This window comes from Bos taurus, chromosome 12 (genome assembly GCF_002263795.3).
Source record: "Bos taurus isolate L1 Dominette 01449 registration number 42190680 breed Hereford chromosome 12, ARS-UCD2.0, whole genome shotgun sequence".
In the NCBI taxonomy this organism is placed as follows: Eukaryota; Metazoa; Chordata; class Mammalia; order Artiodactyla; family Bovidae; genus Bos; species Bos taurus.
In genome coordinates this window covers 30,555,150-30,570,107 of record NC_037339.1, presented here as the reverse complement: position 1 = coordinate 30,570,107, position 14,958 = coordinate 30,555,150, and the positions used below count along the sequence as shown (strand labels likewise).

Sequence of the window (14,958 nt, the reverse complement as noted above, 5' to 3'; positions counted from 1 at the left end):
GAACACAGTGAGTGCTCAGTGCACAGGACAAATTGCTATGACTTTTATTCTTATTCTTAATCAGGGGATGAAGATCAGGGATTTGAGGGAAATTAATGTCAACTGTCTTTTTAAAAGAAATGTCCTAGCACTGAAGTAGTTTTTCTTTAAAATGTTGCCTATAGTGTCCTTATTAGAGCTTTAAGACTGTGTATGTGTGTGATAAGTCCTGCTTATGTGTGTGTGCATGCCCACTCACTTAGCTGTGTCTAACTCTTTGTGACCCCCGGGACTGTAGCCTGCCAGGTTCCTCTGTCCATGGGATTTCCCAGGCAAGAATATTGGAGTGGGTCACTATTCCCTTCTCCAGAGGATCTTCCTGGACCAGGGATCAAACCCATGTCTCTTGAGTTTGCTGTATTAGCAGGCAGATTCGTTCTCACTGAGCCACCTGGGAAGCCCCAAACCCTGCATAAATAGCTATTTTTAAATCTTTTATTTTTTAAAGTAATTTTATTTATTTATTGGCCATACCTCAAGGCATGTGGGATCTTAGTTCCCTGACCAGGGATCGAACCTGTGCCCCCTGCAGTGGAAGTGCAGACTCATAACCACTAGACCACCAGGGAAGGCCCTAAATCTTTTAAAATGTGTTGTGATTATATGTTTACAAGAAAGAATGGGACATCAGATTTCTGGTTCCTCAAGTAAAGAGCTTGGAAGTTGCCCCTGTGTTCTAGTAAGTCAAAGCTTAACAGACTGAAAATTCAACAACTCTCTAGGCTGCAATAAGAGAGGGAGGGGGGACACGGGGCAACCACTGCCTGCAAGACTGCAGACCCAGCCGAGCAAGTACAGGAAGCGGCAGCCGCCCGGAGTGGGCTCAGTGGGAGCCAGTGCTGGGACAAAAACCGCAGCCGTGATGTTCAAATCCCCTAGACACTCCATGTAGACAAGTCTGAGAGCTAAAATCTCCAGGGGGATGCCATCAGAGCAGGCCCCCACAGTCTTGCAGGATTTCCCACAGTAAATATCAGAGAAAAGCTCCCTCATGCTCCCAGCAGTGGGAGGGGAAAAGGAACCATGTTAAAATACACCAGACATATATCTCTTGGGACTGACACATACACATTACAATATATAAAATAGATGACGGATAAGGACATAAGTGTAGCACATTGTGCACCCTGGACTCAGTCATATTTCTTTGTGACCCCATGGACTGTAGCCCACCAGGCTCCTCTGTCCGTGGAATTTCCCAAGAATACCGGAGTGGGTTACCATTTCCTACTCCAGGGGATCGGGGATCAAAGCCGGGTCTTTTGTGTCTCCTGCATTGGCAGGCAGATTCTTTACCAGTAGTGCCAGACAATCTTGGCTAGCATAGGGAATTGTACTCAATACTCTGCAATGATCTGTATGGGAAAAGAATCTAAAAAGGAAAAAAGAGTGGATATATATATATAAAAATATATATAACTGATTCACTTTTCTATACACCTGAAAATAACAACATCGTAAATCAACTACAGCCCAATAAAAACTTTTAAAAGAAAAAGAAATACACCATAGCCCTCTGTGCTTCTTTTTTTCTTTTTTTTTTTCCTCTGTGCATCTTAACAATGCCTGCCCTCAGGGGGAACTAGGTAACCAGAGCCTGGCCTGCTGGGGCGTGATCAGGGCCAGACTGCCTGGGGAAGGGAAATCCCCACCTCCACCTGCCCTAGCCATCCTGTGCCTCCTAAAAGAGGAGGAAAAATAAACTGAGAAATACTTGTGAAGCTCACAGTCCAGAGACACAGGCTCAGAGAAACACCGTGCCCCACCCTTCCCCACCCTTCACACCTCACCAACCTATCACTGAGGGCCTGTTTATGGCTGTTCCTTTTTACCCAGCACATCGTGTCTGGCTATTAAGAAAGATCACAAGGTCTACCAAAAGGCAGAAATCACAGCCGAAGAGACGGCGCAAGCATCAGAACCAGACGTGGAAGGCATGTCGGAATGATCAGACCAGGGATTTAAAACAACTCGGATGACTATGCTAAGAGCGCTAATGGATAGAGAAGACAGACACAGGACAGATGGACCGTGTAAGCAGAGAGATGGAAGTCCTGAGAAGGAACCAGAGAGAAGTGCTGGAGATCAAAGGCATTGCAGCAGAAATGAAGAATGCCTTTGATGGGCTTACAGGCAGACCTCGTTTTATTGCACTTCACTTTATTGGGTTATCACAGACCCAAAGAACCACTGGGTGGTTCTTCTTTTATTTTTTTTTTAAACAAATCGAAGGAACCCTCCTGCATAGAACCAGTCTATCTGCACCATTCCTCCAACAGCATTCTCTCACTTTGTGTTTCAGTGTCATGTTTTGGTAATTCTCACAATATTTCAAACTTTTTTCATTATTATTTGTTAGAATGCTGTATAGTCAGAGATCTTTGATGTTCCTACTGTAATTGTTTTGAGATGCCACACACCCACAGTAGATGGAAAACTTAATCAATGGCTCCACCAGGACTGTTACCCTGTCTCCTTCCCTACTTCTTGAGACACAACAATATTGAAATTAGGCCGCTTAATAACCCTACAACGGCCTCTAAGTGTTCAAGTGAAAGAAAGCATTGCACATTTCTCACTTTAAATCAAAGGCTAGAAATGGGGCTTCCCTGGTGGCTCAGGGATAAAGACTCTGCCTGCCAATGCAGGAGATGTTTGATCTAATGCCATGTTTGATCCCTGGTCTGGGGAGATCCCACATACCATGGAGCAGTTAAGTCCGTTCACCACAACTACTGAGCCTGTGCTCTAGAGCTCAGGAGCCACAACAAGGAATAACCCCTGCTCTCCCCAACTAGAGAAAGCCCACTTGTAGCCACAAAGACCCACCACAATCAAAAAATAAACAAATAAGTCAATCTTTAAAAAAAAAAATCAATCAATATATTGGGAATTCCCTGGCAGTCCAGTAGTTAGGACTCCAAGTTCTCACTGCCAAGGGTCCAGGTTCAATCCCTGGTTGGGGAGCTGAGATCCCACAAGTGGTACAGCCAAAAAAAAAAACACCCAATATAATCCATCACATCAACAGACTGAAAAAGGAACACCGGAAGGTTCTGGAAGTTATAGCTCAGGTCTCACCATTCCCCACCACACTGCTTTGGGACTATCCAAGCCCATCTGGTCCCACAGAAAGAGGAAGCAACAGCCCAGCTCTGTGTAGCATGAGCCCCCTGAACCGGGCCGAGCTGGGGATCGATGGAAGCAGGGGGCCTGGCCCCGGAACTGGAGCTCAGCAACCTGAGGGTTTACAGGCACAGCTCTGGGCAGGAACAGAAGCAAGGGGGAGGCTGCAGCGGCTCCAGGTTTCTGTGGTCTACTGGGGAGCTCCCCCCGCTCCCCTCACACTCATCAGGGCAGACACACAAAGGCCTCCATCTCAGTAATACACATCAGCAGAGAGGGGAGTGGACGGGTCAGGGAGACAGAGCTCGTGATCCAAACTGCACCTCTGCAGAGAACAACCACTAGAAGAAAGACATCAAGCCAACAGCACGAATCTCAGGAGCAGAACTTGCGGGACAAATGGACCAAGAGGGAGGTTGACACGTGTGTGTGCTTAGTCGCTCAGTCGTGTCCCACTCTTTGCAACCCCAGGGACTGTAGCCCACCAGGCTCCTCTGTCCATGGGCTTTTCCAGGCAAGAATACTGGAGTGGGTTGCCATGCCCTCCTCCAGGGGATCTTCCCAACCCAGGGATTGAACCCAGGGCTCCTGCATTGCAGGCGGATTCTTTACCAGATGAGCCACCAGGGAAGCCCAAATTGACATAATAAATAGGCTCAAAGAGGTGGGGGAGTACAAATGTAATGTGAACCAGGCAGAGAAGTTATCAAATAGGAAGCAATGCCTGGTCTCCTGAAGGTGGGGCAGGCAGTCACTCCAAGGCCCAGCAAACTTCTCGGCACAGCAGATGGAACTCCACCCCACTTTGTACCTCCCCAGAGAGAGTGGGAGAGGTTCTGGGGGATGCTGTCAACCCTACCCTTCCTTGGATGCTAAGGGCCTCCTCTGCAGACCTTAAGCAGTCCCCCACCACACGTCAGTGAGCTGCAGTGCTGATGTGGAGAATGGCGCACTATTCTGTGAAGAGAGTTTATTTCTTAACCATGGATCTGACAGGGTGATTCTCCAGCCCAAACACGTTCAGTGGCTTTCTGCCATCAGCCAAAGGTTCTCGGAATGACTCATGAGGCTCTTACATTCTGGCCCCAAACCACCATCCCAATTTTTCCTCCTGCCACCGTCCTCCAAACACCTGATGGTTCTGCAACATGAAAGCCTGCATGAAAGATGTCAAAGCACAGAGGCTCCTTCCAGGCACTGATTCTGCAGGTCTGTGATCGCCGCCTGGAACTGCTGGAGAGAAGTGGGAGAAACAGCCGTGGTCCGTGAGCATGCCTGCCTGGGGGCTGGCAAGATGGGGAAAGCTTGCCATGCTGAGAGAAATGAGCTTCAGCTGGAAGCTCCCACACGTAATGTGGTTTTTCATAGCTTCACGCCTCAGAAAATGCTGCTGCAACTGCCTAGAAGGTTCTTCCCCAGTCCATCCACCGATAAAACTCCTACGCATCCTTCAAGACCCCAGCTCCTCACCAGGAGCCTTAATGCTTTATTTTCCGTGAGGCTGCAGTGTGATTTCAGGCATACAACACATGGCGCTGTGGGGTGGTCTATGGACCCATCTCTCCAACAGTGAGCGCTTGGAGGGCAGGGACCAAATTTATGCTGCTCTGAATCCACTGTGCCTGTCATGTAGAGACCATTTAATAGATGCTTGAGTCATTAATTAAATACAGATGTCTAGCTAGCTAATTAATCATAACGGAAAATTATGCTCTACTAGGAGATCTGTCCAGGGTGATTCTTCGGAATTCCTGCCTGAGGGAGAATAGAATTAGTCTAGTCTGGATTATCCTAGAGGTGGGTCAGTATCATTTAATTACAGGCCCTGGTAGGCCTCCTCTGAGCACCTGCCTGTCTGAGACTGAGGCTCTCCCAGAAGGGTCCCCCGGTTTCCACCGCAGAGGCTGCTGCTCCAGCAATGCCAGCCAGTATCCAGCAGGGTGTACATCCAAGATTGAAGCTTTGATTTTCAAATCTCCTAGACCCCAAAGACAACCTTGTTCTGTGGGAGAGAGATTTCATGCTCTTTTATAGGCATAGGACTCCTGCATCTGGCCAGCCATAATGAACAGTTTTCACTATGCATTTCAGTGTAAATAAATGATTTTCAGCTTCCTTGACGGTCAGGGCTGTAGATGGTGTGAGCCCAGGGGTCCTGGGTACCCTTTGCCATCTCACTTCTCTGTGCATCCTCCCCCACCCCACCCAGCCCCACACGCATCCCCTGGCTGCCTCGCCTCTGGTCCAGGTGTTTCCTTGACCTGGAAGTCTCGACCCACTCCCGCCCAGCCCACCCTCTGATGGTAAACACCTACTCATTGATCTTTCAAAACTCAGGTCAATAGATTCATCTCTACCGCTATTTTAGATTCCACATATAAGCAATATCCTATGATATTTGTCTTTCTCTGTCTGACTTATTTCACCCAGTATGCCAAAGGAACATATTTATAAGACAGGAATGGAGTCACAGATGTAGAAAACAAACTTATGCTTCCTAAGAGGGAGAAGGGGTAAATTGAGAGTTTCGGATTGACATATACGACTACTATATATTAAATAGATAACTAGTAAGGACCTGCTGAGGGGCTTCCCTGATGGTTCAGTGGGTAAAGAATCCACCTATAATGCAGGAGACACAGGAGACGTGAGTTCGATCCCTGGGTCGAGAAGATCCCCCGGAAGGAGGAAATTGCAACTAACTCCAGTATTCTTGCCTAGAGAATTCCATGGCCAGAGAAGCCTGGCGTGCTGCAGTCCATGGGGTCGCAAAGAGTCACACACGACTGAGCAACTGAGCGTACACACATGCACACATATATAAACTAGATAACTAATAAGGACCTACTGTATAGCACAAGGAATTCTGCTCAATACTCTGTATGTAATGATCTCTATGGGAAAAGAATCTGAGTAAAATGGGGTCTTCCTTGCAAGGAATGTAAACCTCCTTGGTAGGCTGTAGAGGCCACCTGTGGTTAAGAAAACGATGGAACTCAATCCTGAGGGATGGAGGGGAGTGACGAGCGAGCAGCGGCACAAAAACCCCCATCGCAAGAGCTCTGGGACTTCCCTCGTGGTCCAGCGGTTAAGAATCCACTTGCCAATGCAGGGAATGCAAGTTCAATCCCTTGTCCAGGAAGATTCCCCATGCCACAGGGCAACTAAGCTTGTGAGCCTACAACAACTGAGCCCTCATGCCGCAGCTCCTGAAATCCGCGCTCCTAGAGCCCACGCTTCACACTAAGAGAAACCAACGCAATGAGAAGCCCTCGCACTGAAACTACAGAGGAGCCACTCTCCACGACTACAGAAAGCCTGCTCACAGCAACGAAGACCCGGCACAGCCAAAAATAAATAAACAAAATGCCATCCACTTACAAAAATAAAAAAAAAGAAGAGCTTTGGAGCCAAGTTCCTAAGTCAGTTGACAGAGGAGAATAAGAATGAAAATGGTACTAACTTTGCGTGGCATCTCTTCCATGGTTGTTCTTCAAGAAACAGCTGATTCAGGAGTTGATATTAAGCTTAGCTCTTTTAGGGGAGAGAACCGTCTTTGAAAATTACAGACAGAAAAGCATCCGGAACGCCCTCCCCCTCCCCTAAACCTGGCTTTGATCTTAGCGTCCCCGTCCAGGCTGGGTGGCCAGGAGCACAAGGAATGACACAACAGAGGGACTCACAGAATTACAGAAACAGTGTTTCACAGCTGGCTTAGCTTGTAAAGATTAACTTCGAAAACTAGTAAGTGCGTACCACTTATGTACTGGCCTCTGTTCTAAAGGTGTCACATGAATTATTTATTGAATCTTGCCAACAACCCTCTAGGGTAGCTACTGTTATATTGTTATTCAGTCACTAAGTTGTGTCCGACTCTTAGAGACCCCATGGACTGCAGCATGCCAGGCCTCCCTGTCCATCACCAACCCCCAGAGCTTGCTCAAACTCATTCCATCGAGTCAGTGATACATCCAACCATCTCATCCTCTGTCGCCCCCTTCTCCTCCTGCCTTTAGTCTTTCCCAGCATTGGGGTCCAATGTGTCAGCTCTTCCCATCAGGTGGTCAAAGTATTGGAGCTTCAACATCAGTCCTTTCAATGAATATTTAGGGTTGATTTCCTTTAAGATTGACTGGTTTTATCTCCTTGCAGTCCAAGGGACTCTCAAGAGTCTTCTCCAGCACCACAATTGGAAAGCATCAATTCTTTGGTGCTCAGCCTTCTTTATGGTTCAACTCTCACATCCATATGTGATTACTATTATGATCTCCATTTAATAGATAAGGAACCTGGGGCTGAAAACCGTGTCAACTTGTCCCGGGTCTCCCAGCTAGAGAGAGACAGCTGGGGTGAGCAGCTAGGTAGCGTCCAGCCTCTGGAGCTCCTACTTTTAACCCCATGCCATCCCACCCTCAGCATGGAGGCCAGAGTGAGGGATGCAAGACAGAAGATGGTCACCTCATCCTTGTGGGGTAATGGGAAGACTAAACTGGATTTGGGGGTGACTCTTTGTGGGTAAGGATGGATGAAGGAAAGGAATGAGGAGCTAGGCCATCTCTGGGGGCTCTGGTCCAAAAGGCAGTTGCCTGGGTGGGTGATGACTGAGAGCAGCCAGGGCACCAGTGTGGATGCATCCAGGGAATGTCAAACGTCAGGACTAGGAGACCCGGAAGACAAGGAAAAGCCAAGATGCACCCCAAAGTTGAGGACAGCCGTGGCTGCAAACAGCAGCCTTCTTGGTAGTGTATTCAGTCTGTTGTTGAACAGGTTGCCCTAAGGGACCTTGGAGACAGCTCTTCCCAGTGGACATTCATGACTGGCCTGGTGTCCCCAGTCTAGGCTCCAGCCAGGTATGCGTGGTGCCTTTGGAAGCTCCAGGGCACAGTGGCCAGGGTTCACATTGGCCAAGTCATCATGTCCCTCTGCACCAAGCTGCAGAACAAGGAGCATGTAACTGAGGCCCTCCTCAGGGCCAGGTTCAAGTTCCCCGGCTGTCAGAAGATCCATATCTCCAAGAATTGGGGATTTACTAAGTTTAACGGGGGTGAATTTGAAAACATGATGGCAGAAAATCAGCTCACCTGGGATGGCTGTGGGGTCAAACATGTGGGTAATTGTGACCCCCTGGACAAACGGCGGCCCTGAACTCATGAGAGCCTGGGCGCTGTCCACTCCTTACTCTGGCCCATCAATAAATCAATAAAGTTGAGGACAAGAGCAGACGCCTCAAGGGCCGAAACCCACACGGATGAGGGACTAGGAAGCAGAACCCCAGGTGCAGAACCCCAGACTGGCAGGAGCCTCCATGTGTGAATAATCAGCCAGTTGCAGGCCAGGAGGTCAGGCCAGGTACAAGGAGGGGGCCCGGGTAAGGGGGTATCATGGTAAGATGACCACAGGCATTTGAAGTCTGACCATCAGCAGTGAAAACAGCCCCCTAGAACAGTGGTCCCTAACCTGCTTGACCAGGGACCAATTTTGTGGAAGACAATTTTTCCACAGACCAGGCGTGGGGCAGTGGTTTTGGGGTGATTCAAGTGAGTTACATTTACTGTGCACTTTATTTCTAATCTGGGCTTCCCTGGTGGCTCAGACGATCAAGAATCTGCCTGCAATGCAGGAGATGTGGGTTTGACCCCTGGGTTGGGAAGATGCCCTAGAAAAGGGCATGGCAACCCACTCCAGTATTCCTGCCTGGAGAATCCCATGGACAGAGGAGCCCAGTGGGCTACAGTCCATGGGGTCGCAAAGAGTCGGACACGACTGAGCTTCAGAACAGTTTGACTTCACTTCTTCCTTATTTTTAATCTAATGCTGCTGTTGATCTGATTGGAGGTACTGGTCCACGGCCGGGAGGTTAGGGACTCCTTGCCCAGAGAGATGAGCCAGGACGGGCTCCTTGGAAGCATGTGGTCAGGAAATGCTCAGACTGGCCTCTGAGTTCCCCCTGGGCAGGGAGGCCATGATTTCAGGCTTCTGAACGGCCCCCAGGGAAATCTCCCTCTCTGACCACAGGCTCATGTGCCCTGGCCTCACTCACCAAGGGTGCTGCCAAATTCTGTCCTGTAAATTTTGGGCACTGAGCAAATATTAAGCCATAAAAAAACGGGAGCAAAGAAATCATTAGCGATGTACCAGTGATCACGTAATGTCACTGCGGAGACTTTCCAAGTAAATAATTTCCTTTCCAGCCACCGAGTATCATAATGACACAGCCAAGACGGGTTTCTATTTATTCCCGGCCAGTCTCTCTCAGATTTACGTTCCAATCATGAGATGGGACTCTCACTGCATTTCAGCGCATTACTTAATCAAAGGGGATGCCGGTTGACCCCAGTGTGTCTTAAAGTTGGGGTTATTTATGGATATGGTTTCGCGTGGAGGGTCACCGTGGGGCCTAATCTGCATATGCCTCTCAGGAGAGCTGGGACGTTATTTGCATAAGAAGCCCTAGGTTTCTGGGGAGGACCCAGAAAGAGGACTGCAGCACAGCTGAAGGGTGGAGGCCCTGCTTTTAGGGAGGACTCTAGTCAAGCCACACAGGAGAGCACTTAGGGCAAGTGGGGATCCCACCTCACCTCAAGTCTAAAGTGAACCAGTGTTCTGCTTCAAAGGGTATCTTGGTACCCATGACACCATGACATGGGTACCAAGTCATGACACCATGAACAGTCTCCCTAGTTCCTCCCAGGCTCTTCCTAGAGAATTTCTTGTTTAGGCATCAAGTTGTGTCCAACCCTTTGCATGGACTGTAGCACACCAGTCCTCCCTGTCCCTCACCATCTCCTGGAGTTTGCCCAAGTTCATGTCCGTTGAATCGGTGATGCCATCCAACCATCTCATCCTCTGTCACCTTCTTCTCCTTCGGCCCTCAATCTTTCCCAGGATCAGGGTATTTTCCGATGAGCCGGCCTAGAGAAGAGGGTGTCCTTACGAGCCACACTGCAGTCATGGACTTTCTATTTTTTTTAACTATTTCACTTACATTTTATTCTTTTTTAAAAATTTTTAATTGGAGGATAATTGCTTTACAATGTTGTGCTGGTTTCTGCCATACATCAACATGAATCAGCCATAGGTGTACATATATCCCCTCTCTCTTGAACATCCCTCCCATCCCGTCCCTACCCATCTAGGTTATCAGAGAACACCAGATTTGAGCTCCCTGCAGTGAATTCCCACTGGCTCTCTGTTTTACGTATGATAATATAAATGCTTCAGTGTTACTCTCTCAATTCGCCCCTCTCTCCCCTTCCCTCACTGTGTCCTTATGAGCCACACTGCACTGCCATGGACTAAATTTTATACAAATCATTTCTCAATGATGTTCTGGGTGAAAGAGCAAGACCAGAAGGTGTGGCTCCTGCCCTGGAAGGCTCTTACTGTCCAGGGAGGAAGAGAGACTTGTGCCACGGAAGCCGGAGCAGTGGTTTATCTTACTGCTGTATGTCTTCCTGAGGGCCTGAGCCATCTGTCATATGTAATGTCGCTCTCTGTCTCTAGCAATTTTCTCTGCTCTAAAGTCTACTTTACTCAAGTCAATACAGCCACTCCTGCTTATTACTATTATTTACATGGTATATCTTTTTCTATCCTTTTACTTTCAATCTACCCATGTTGTTGTATTTGAAGTGAGTAACCCACCAGGCTCCTCTGTCCATGGGATTTCCCAGGCAAGAATACTGGAGTGGGTTGCCATTCCCATTTCCAAGGGATCTTCCCAACCCCGGGTCTCCTGCACTGCAGGTGGATTCTTTACCGTCTGAGCCACCAGGGAAGCAACTCAGATAGATCCCTGGTCAAGGAACTAAGATGCACATGTTGTCATTCAGTCGCTCAGTCCTGTCCGACCCTTTGCAACCCCAAGGACTGTAGCCCACCAGGCTTCCCTGTCCTCCACCATCTCCCAAAGCTTGCTCGAATTCATACGAATTGATTTGGTGATGCTATCCAATCATCTTATCCTCAGTCACCCCCTTCTCCTCCTGCCCTCAATCTTTTCCAGCATCAGGGTCTTTTCCAGTGAATTGGCTCTTCAAATCAGGAGGCCACAGTATTGGAGCTTCAGCATCAGTCCTTCCAGTGAATACTCAGGGGTGATTTCCTTTAGGACTGACCTAAGATCAATCTCCTTACAGTTGGATCTCTTTGCAGTCCAAGGAACTCTCAAGAGTCTTCTTCAGCACCTCAATTCGAAAGCATCAATTCTTCAATGTTCAAACTTCTTTATGGTCCAACTCTCACATCAGTATATGTCTACTAGAAAAATCATAGCTTTGACTATATGGACCTTTGTCAGCAATATACTGGAATATATATATGTTGGCAATATCTGAAATCTACTGGAGGTGATAAAGAAATCCCAGAGACCCACCACTGTGATGTTCCTCAAGTTCTGAGGACCCTGAGAAGCCTGCCTTCTTTCTGTCTTTTGGAGTCTTCTGGGGACTTCCCTGGTGGTCCGGTGGATAAGATTCCATGCTTCCACGGCAGGGGCACAGGTTCAATACCTGGCTGGGGAACTAAGGTCCCGCATGAGGTGTAGCTAAGAAAAACACACAAATCCCCGCCAAAGCAGTCTTCTTAGGCTTTTCTGTTGTGTTATGTCTGTGGTCTTTTAGTTGTGAGAGTGAGGGGCTTGGAGGAATGCAACCACTTCATCTTGACTAGAACCGAAGTCTGACTGTATCTGGCATGTTTGGGAGAGATCAGATGTGCTCCAAGACCTAAGGCAATCTCAGAGTTCCCTCATGACCAAGTGGGTGGAGAAATAGCTGAGAGAAAGAGCCAGTAAGCTTGCCAAAAGGTTGCCGTGACATGGGAGGAAAAGTTTTTATTGCTTTAAACATAATGCCTTTCCCACAAATTAAAACTCAGTCATGATCCAGGAACCCTGCACCCTGAGCCAGCTTCAAACCATAAACTACAGACTTTATAGAGCACAGTTCACTTTCCCATGTTGGTCGGATACATTTGGTTATTATTAATTACTCGGTAGGCAGGCTAGGGGGAGAAGGCAATGGCACCCCACTCCAGTACTCTTGCCTGGAAAATCCCATGGACGGAGGAACCTGGTGGGCTGCAGTCCATGGGGTCGCTAAGAGTCGGACACGACTGAGCGACTTCACTTTCACTTTTCAGTTTCATGCATTGGAGGAGGAAATGGCAACCCACTCCAGTGTTCTTGCCTGGAGAATCCCAGGGATGGGGGAGCCTGGTGGGCTGCCGTCTATGGGGTCGCACAGAGTCGGACACAACTGAAGCGACTTAGCAGCAGCAGCAGGCAGGCTAGGGCACGGAAAACACCACCATGAACACCGCGAGTGAGCCAACAGTTCTAGAACCTAAATTCTAACGTTCCTTGACTGAGGCTTTTTCAGACTTTGTCTTCAAAGGCACTTTATGAAGCACAACACACACGAGGCACCACAGCTGCCCCCAAACAAGTAGGAACAGCACGAGAAGTTAATTGAAACGGGCTTTACCGGGAATGCAGTGTGAAGAAACCGAGGCTCATTGAAATGCTTTGATATGCTGCAAGAAACAGTGACTTTTGTCCCCAATTTCTGACATCTCTTTCAATGCCACGTTTTTAAACATCTGTTTCTAGAGCAGAGCAGGAAATCTCTAAGCAGCCATAACTCTTCGCTCGTGTCACATGGAAACTACAGGCTGTAATTTTTTTTTTTTTACTCTTACCATGAAATCTGTTTTTCTTTTAAACCAGTTCAAAGCAGAGCATTTAATGGGCATTTATACACGGGAGAGTTTGAGAGGCTACTTTTTACAAATGGCTGTCATGAGATGAGTCATGATCAATGACGAGATTCTGCTTTAGGCAGGGTTATGAATGGAGCTGCTTTATTGGCAAGCTAGGGGCAAAGGGGAAGCCACCTGATTCTGAGTCAGTCCCATAGAAAAGAAAGGCAAACTGCAAATGGATTGATAGGTACCTCGCTTCTGGGCACCTCTTTGAAGCAAGAATAACTCTTCTGGCCCTTTGTTTGACTGCGTGCTTTCAAAACTGTGTTTCCAGTCTCTGTGACTGAAGTTTCTATGGCTTCAGTGGCTGTGGATTACACAGAGAGGGGAATGTGTGTGTGTGTGCGTGTGTGTGCCTGCTCAGTAGGCGGAGGTCAAGGTAGTTTTTTTTCCTTGATGAAATATATGAGGTGCCATATGGTGGAGCAACCTGAGAATACCAGGTGTGCCTGCATCAGAATCTAAAGTGCCGTTACCATGGAGACCAGCACTCCCTCAGCAATGTAGGGCCTCTACTTCCGCCTTCAGAAGCGCTGACTTGTCTAATAGGAATAGGTGCTCTGACATACAAAAGAAGTAAACCTTGAAGGCAAGCCTTTAGGAATTTCTAATTTTTTTTCCTTGATTCTAAAGAGTTTTCTCCCTCTGTACTTCATGAGTGAAGGCTTTGCTGAACTAACAACAACAACAATAATAATAATAGTAGCCTTTATTACACAGTGTTCTTCCTAGGTGGTTCAGTGGTAAAGAACCTGCCTGCTAAGCAGGAGACATGGGTTCTATCCCTGGGTTGGGAAGATCCCCTGGAGAAGGAAACGGCAACCCGCTCTAGTATTCTTGCCTGAGAAATCCCATGGACAGAGGAGGCTGGCAGGCTACAGACCATGGGGTCCTGGAGTTAGACACGACTGAGCAACTAAACAACAGCAACAAATTAAGATGGTGCTTTGTGTTATATATACTCTATCTATCCTTGGAGTAAGTGTTTTATCTATATTTTACAGATGAGAAAACCAAACCAAGACTTCAAGAAAGTTTCCCAAGCCATAATCTCACAAACAGCTGTCCAGGTTGGAACTCGAACCCAGAACCAACTGTGCACTTAACTCCTTGCCAAAAGGTGATGAATTCATTACATCTGGAGTATATCTGTCTGTTCCAAGGATTATCAAGCTTTTCAGTCCTAGGCACTAAGAACTGAGAGGCAAAAGAAAAAGGAAGTGAAGTTCCTGAAAGGTTTCCAATGGCCAAGTGATGACTTATTGACAGGACAAGCCACAATCGCATTGAGAACCGATGGCTAAGATTTTTTGAGCATCTGTATGTGACCTTCATTCTTTCATCAAATATGTACTGAGACCTGTGGATGACAAAAACTCTTAATAACAAATCAGACAAAAATCCCTGCCTGGGGGGACTTCCTAAACTCCAGTTTGTGTCTGTGTCAGACACTGGACCATGAGAACTCAGAAGCAGTAAAAGAGTTTATGAATAAGAAGCCAGGATAACCTAACTGCAATGCACTGAGACAAGAGCTAGATTCCAAAGAGGTGCAAAGCTCGGGAATGGTGCTACTAGCGGGGCACCGGGGAATCCAAGGTTTCTTTCTCTAGCTTTAGATGACTAGATTCCTCAAAGATCCCAGATCCTCTGACCTCCCTGGAGATCCTTTGGGACCCTCTTGGTCAACTCCTGAGAAGCTGGAACTCCTTGGGTGGCTCATTCTAGGGCAAACCATTGTCATGGGGTGACTGTCATACCAGGGCCCCCACACTTGTGCATCAGATGATTGATGAGCATAGGATCTGACATCTGTTCCTAACTCATGGCATTTCTTTACCTTTCATTTTGATCATTCTAGCTCTTCCTTCCACCTGAGCTCTGTTTAAACATTGTTTCAACAGCCTTAAATATAATCTGTTCTTTCCAGCTTTGGGTCATCCAGAAATTTGATATCTTCACCTTGTATTAAAACACTTGGAGGGAGTTCCCTGGTGGTCCAGTGGTTAGGACTCCACTCCCACTACAGGA

At 47.6% G+C, this 14,958-nt stretch overlaps 1 non-coding gene and 1 pseudogene across 1 annotated transcript; one reads left to right on the top strand and one right to left on the bottom strand.

Moving 5' to 3' along the window:
• Nucleotides 1-535: 535 nt before the first annotated feature.
• On the bottom strand, nt 536-608 carry TRNAG-UCC (transfer RNA glycine (anticodon UCC)). The gene has a single exon. It is a non-coding gene; the product is annotated as a tRNA-Gly (tRNA).
• Nucleotides 609-7,870: 7,262 nt separating this feature from the next.
• Nucleotides 7,871-7,960, top strand: LOC112449169 (uncharacterized; annotated as a pseudogene).
• The last annotated feature ends 6,998 nt before the right edge of the window (nt 7,961-14,958 follow it).